At 33.9% G+C, this 5,767-nt stretch overlaps 1 long non-coding RNA gene across 2 annotated transcripts; it reads right to left on the bottom strand.

The window, feature by feature from the left end:
- On the bottom strand, positions 1–1,270 carry LOC150035727 (uncharacterized). 2 transcript variants are annotated; one of them, XR_016530052.1, is made up of 2 exons: positions 697–1,270; positions 1–482 (listed from the first exon to the last, which is right to left on the bottom strand). It is a non-coding gene; the product is annotated as an uncharacterized LOC150035727 (long non-coding RNA). The 2 variants fall into 2 exon arrangements; XR_016530053.1 differs by having other exon boundaries at positions 1–452.
- Positions 1,271–5,767: the final 4,497 nt, after the last annotated feature.

Here is a 5,767-nt window from a genome sequence, read left to right as displayed (position 1 = left end):
TTAAATAAAAGATAAGAAATTTTTTATTTCATTAAATAATGTTCAAATAAGCAAAGAAGAGAAATCCTAAAAAAAAATGTTCGGGGTACCCCTAACCCAACTTTAAAATAAATAAAAATAAAATAAATCAATGAATATTTCATAAGATTTTAAAATGTTTGACTCCTAAACCATGTCATAAGTTGGTCTATCTTTACCCTTACCTGAAAAATATGAAAAGAAAAGGAGACCCACTACTGGTCTGTTAGTGTGCATAGCCCAATGACAACACTAATAGTCATATAACTGTTCATCCATATATAGACATATCAAGATATTTCATATAGATATAAGATATTTCATTCCAAATAGAACCAGTGGTAAGCATGCTTAAGGTCGAGGGCAACCGTTAGTAAACGACTTACCTTGGGTTTAGGTCCACGTAAAAGAAAATGAGTAGTTGAAACTCCCACCTAAAATAGTAAAGGCTTGAGTCAAAGCCCCTGAAACCAACTACAGTTCAATTTGTTGGGTGAATCCCCAAAATCTAAATAAATTAATTCAGGCGTATTACTACTTTATCACATATTACTTAATTTCATTGTTGGTTATCGTTGATTTATGTGCCTTCTAATCTTTTTCTTTCCCTATATTTATAACTTTATACTAGTTAATGTTGTAACATTTTATCTTCTTATGTTGCATTTCATAACTTACCCCAAAACTTGCCAAAAAAAATAACCATCGAAGGCTTTGGTGGCTGCCACAACGCCTCAACATTGGACCAAATGTCAAACCAAGATTTCACTAAATAGTCAAGATCTGTCAAGAACCTCAAAACAACTAACCAAAACAACCAAGTTGTTACCCTACAGTACACGAACAGAGAACACACGAGCAGGTCGACGCCGTACAGACAACCACTGTCACGGATGTCGATGGCCTTGACGACAACAGTAGGATGCAGCTGGGGTCGGTTGTGGATGGCGCGGCTCGCGTCTTCACGGCGACAACGGGCCTGGTTAAGGTCGACGGAGGCTGTCGGCGCGAATCTGAAACGGCGAGTTGATGCAAGGACGCGTGGTGTTGGCGGCGGCTGGACGAACACGGCTTCGAGTCGACGACGAACGGCGACCCCTTCTGGTGCGCGATCGACGGTGGCTACGGCTAGTGGCTGGAAGAAGAAAAACGGCAGGGAGAGCAAACTTGGAGAGGGTGGCGTCGGTGGGAGAAGGAGAACGGCACACTTCCCGAGGTCCCCTTTAAAAAAAATAACCAAACCCTTTAACCTACTTCTTTTTAGGAAAAGGGAAAACAAACAAAAACAATTAAATGTAAACAAAAATATATAAATACATATAACAACCCCCAATTTCTTTTTCCAAAAAATTCAAACCACTGATAAAATATTTAATTCCTAAACTTTGACCTTTGATTAAAAGAAACGATTAATTCCATGAATGAAGGAAGCGAAGTTTGAAATTTTAGTTTTTAAAGGATGTTTCTCTTAGGATTTGATTGTTCAACTTAGAAATTGTTTGTAATAAGTTATTTTTGCGCGAGTGTTAAGTTGTAAAAGCTTTTAATTGTCATGTTTTTCACATTTTTGTTATATAGGTGTATTAGAAAATACGAGTTGTTATAGTTGATATCTCAAAGAAAAGGTTAAAAGGTTCAATAGACTCTAGTAATGTGAGGTTTGTTGATTGGTTTAAAAGTTTATGTTAGAATATTAAGTTTCGAAAATCTTAAAGGACGTGAATTTCTTTCTAAATAGCATATTTTATAGTTATTGCATGAATATAGTTAACCTATATAGTTTTTTTGCTACGTGCTTGTTATGAATTTCTGGAAGGTTTTAATATAAAGATTTCTTTTGGAAAGAGTGTTGGCATCTTTTTATTTTAATAGATATTTGGTACTAAAATGTTGACATGAAAAAGTCAATAAGTATTACTAGTAGGAGTGCTTTGTAGCGCAAAGTGAAATTTTATATCGTTTGTGGTTAAAAGTAATGGAACTTTCGTCACTCAAGTTGTTGGAAAATTTTGGATCCTAGTGTCATGTTTCACGTAAAGAACCTTGAATATTTGTTTGGTTAAAAGGGTTTGAAAATGAGTAATGAAACTCTTGGTTTCTGAAAGTACTTTATGTCATGTTATTTGGAAAAGGCAAAGAAGTCTAGGTTTATTACGATGATGCTTTGAGTTACTAGAAGATGAGATCAACTTATGAGAATAGTTTTCAGATGGTTGATGGTGTCATCATCCCACCTTGTATGATATTGATTTTGTTTTATTGAATTTTGGCCATTTAAAAGATTTCTCCTTTCCTTTTTTTCCCCCACTTTTCTTCGTTTTTGTTTTCTCTTCATTTATTTAACGTTTATTTTTTTTCTTCTTTTTGTTATTTTTATTATAAATATGTTAAATTATGTGTGATGTAGATGCTCATTATTAGTGTCCATTGGTCATGTGTCACTTATCCATTATCTCATGTGTTGTCTAAAAGGATTGTGAGGTCTAAAGCGGAATCATGTCCTAAGTTTAGTTTTTCGCACATAACAAAAGTTACAGAGAACAAAATATACATTTTCGATAAATTTACAACATGCTAAACAAATGAGAAGAGATTAGGGTTAAAAGATACTAACCCTTGAAGTCCAAAAATCTTCATGAAAATCCTCTCCAACCAGTCACGAACTCTTCAATTGAAATCCTTCAACAAAAACCAAAATGGACACCACCAATAGATAATCCTCTTTATTCTCCTTTAGGGGTTGAGAATGAGGAGTGTGTGGGCTCTGTTGATTTTGGAAGAGGGAGAGAATTTATAAGATATTATTTCTTTACTGGGAGAGACCTTCACTAGAATTACACACCGTCTATGGCTTTAGGAGGAAGATAATCTATGTAACCTCAGATTCTCCATGTTTTCTAAAGAGAGAAACACGGGGAGGAAGTTATAACTCTTTCCTCAACTAAATTCAAAAAATAATTTAATAAAAATATCATATATAATATTTTTATTAACCAACTTATCATATAGTATATATTAAACTATATATTATATTGAATATAACACACAACCTACAGTTTCCATATTATATCAAATACAATATATATATAGTTTGAATTCTCTCAATAATTTACGATATTTAATATAAAACAAATTTATATCCACTTTAGTTATATGAATCTAATCCATATAATTAACATTTGAATCATATTCAAATATTTATTTTCTCTCTAAATAAACTTTATATTATAATGTATCAAATACACTATCAAATACATTATACTAACTATATCATATATAATTATATTAAATTAATTATATCCTATATAATAAATTTTCTCAATTAATTTGAATAGTTCAAATTTATCCAAAATTAATTCTCAATAGTCTCAGTTGAGCTATGATAGCACAAAAAATGTGCTATCTCCCTCTCCTTAATTTGAGATCGTTAGGCTATTTAATGTGTTCAATTGATGTTTTTATAGGTCTCGAGTGTACAAAATGTTGAATGAAGCGTTTAGGGAAAAAAGACGATAAAACAGCCTAATTGGGAGCTAAATTGCACAAAAAGGGAAAGAAGGCAGAAGGATTACAATTCTGCCCTCAGTCGGAACATTGCACGCACTCAAAAGGAGCGTTGTGCAGCGATTAAAGGCAGAAGCGTTATGTTTTTGCGTGGAACAGGGCAGCGTTGCAACGCTACAAATGCCAGACAGAGTCGCGTGCGTTGGCTTGCAGAGGGTTGCAACGCTGCGATGCCTGCTATATATCGCATTTTCTGTCCGAAACATAGGTTATCACGTCGTTTTGCCATTTTTGGGCTCGTTTTCCTTCTCCTCTCAACTAAATATTGTAATTTATTGCAATTTTTAGCATCATAAAGCTTGATTATTGGTTTTAGAGTATGATTTGTGGCTAAGAGGAAAGTACTTAGCTTAGGTTGTGTAGTTTATCTCCATTCCTTCTTCATTCTTGAAACTTGGGTTGTAATATTGCTGAGATTGTTCTAAATTTTATGAGATTTCATCTCGAATTGTTCTTCAATCTATCTTGCATGGGATAATCTGAAAAATTAGCTATGTTAGTGTGATTGATTATTTTGATTAGCCCTAATTTGTAATCGTTAAGAAGCAAGGGTTAAGTAAGTTTGTGAAGTCAAATTAGGATTCAATTTGATAAGCATTTCTTTCTAATCTAGATAAATCTCTATCAAACAGTTGGTTAGACGATGGAAATCAATTATTCGGCTTGATGTCGCCCTTAATCTTAATGTTTATGGTGTTTATTAATTAGTGGAGGATTCTCGCTATTTCTTTAAATTAACTCGATCTTAAGGACTACCGGTTAGGATTCTAAGTGAGTAGGCTAAGTTTAAATTTGAAAATCTCACATTAATCTTGGATTAAGTCCATGATGGAAATGAAAGGAAATGGAATAAGCTAGGTCGACCCAAGCTAGGTGTTTTGATCAATCGATAACTTTCACACAAAAATTCACTCAATTCACTCCGTGCATTTAATTTACTCTGCACCATTTTAATTTTCACACAATTTACATAAATAATTTTCACAAAACCCCCTTCCAGTTACATTCTATAGGTGTCGAAGTTAAGAAATCTAAATCGGCTCTCTGTGATCAACTCCGTACTAATCCCTTGTTATATTTAGTAAAGGAAGGCACGGAAATTAATTTGGGTGCGATACGACCTAGCGCATTGTTGGGAATGTCCTAAAACTTGCAGTTTGGAAACATTTAACATATTCTATTCATAATAAAGATATTACTGAGACTTCTTTCAATAAAGACGTCATTGAATTGCATTCATTCTCAAATCCATTAAACTAACTCATGGCTATAACATGAATACTTAAACTTTATGTAGAGACATGAAAGAGGATCAAGTTTTAGTATATAGCCAAAAAGGTCTATAAGTATATGGATAGAGTTGGGTACCTTATTCTGGGGACACTACGGATGTGCCCTGCTTTGTATATTTATACAAACAATGTGATCCCAAAATTGTTCATGCGGAGACATGTATCCTATGCAAAAGGTGTTTGTATAAGACCGGATCACAAAATAGTCACTTTTTCTTTACAACGACCATTTATTGTTAAAATTGACTATTTCAGTTCGATGACCTAAGATAACTCGATTTTAATCCTGAGCTAACTATGAACTCCTGTTTGTTCAGGATTATCCTTTAATCTGTATAGGTGAGAGTAGTTCAACATCGCCGCTTAATAAGCCTCCCATTTTAGGGGTAAAACTAAATAGATAGATGAGTACATAGTCTTGCAAGATGGAATTCCTTCCTACTCGTTTTAGGATCAGAAGATAGGTTTTTCCCTTAAGTACCGACTCCAGGTCTTGAACAAAGGTGTCCGCCCTCTCGTGGCTGAGAGGGGTTCGGTTAGGACCATAAACCGATCATTCATTAGAGGATTGGTGGAAACTTAAGGAGCAAGATGTATTATAAGGGTAAAACGGTAATTTTGACCTAGCTGTAAATATGAATGACCTGTGAAGGATCGACTTACTGATTAAGGTTAATTCAAGTGGATAGAAATATATCTACAATGAGAAGATTGCAACTATTGAGCTATAATGATATGTCTTGGTAGTTAACGAATAGTGATTAATTCGGTTTAAAGAGTTTAGCCAATTAATCTTAAATCATTGGAGTTCATGATTTGTAGGTCCATTAGGTTTCTCTACTAGCTCATAAAAGGATTAAACCTAAGAATAGTGTGCTGAGAGAATTTAAAAT

This window comes from Benincasa hispida, chromosome 6 (assembly GCF_027475165.1).
Source record: "Benincasa hispida cultivar pf3 chromosome 6, pf3_genome.v1.1, whole genome shotgun sequence".
NCBI lineage: Eukaryota > Viridiplantae > Streptophyta > Magnoliopsida > Cucurbitales > Cucurbitaceae > Benincasa > Benincasa hispida.
Note: the sequence above shows the minus strand (reverse complement) of the source record. Positions and strands in the feature narration are given on the sequence as shown.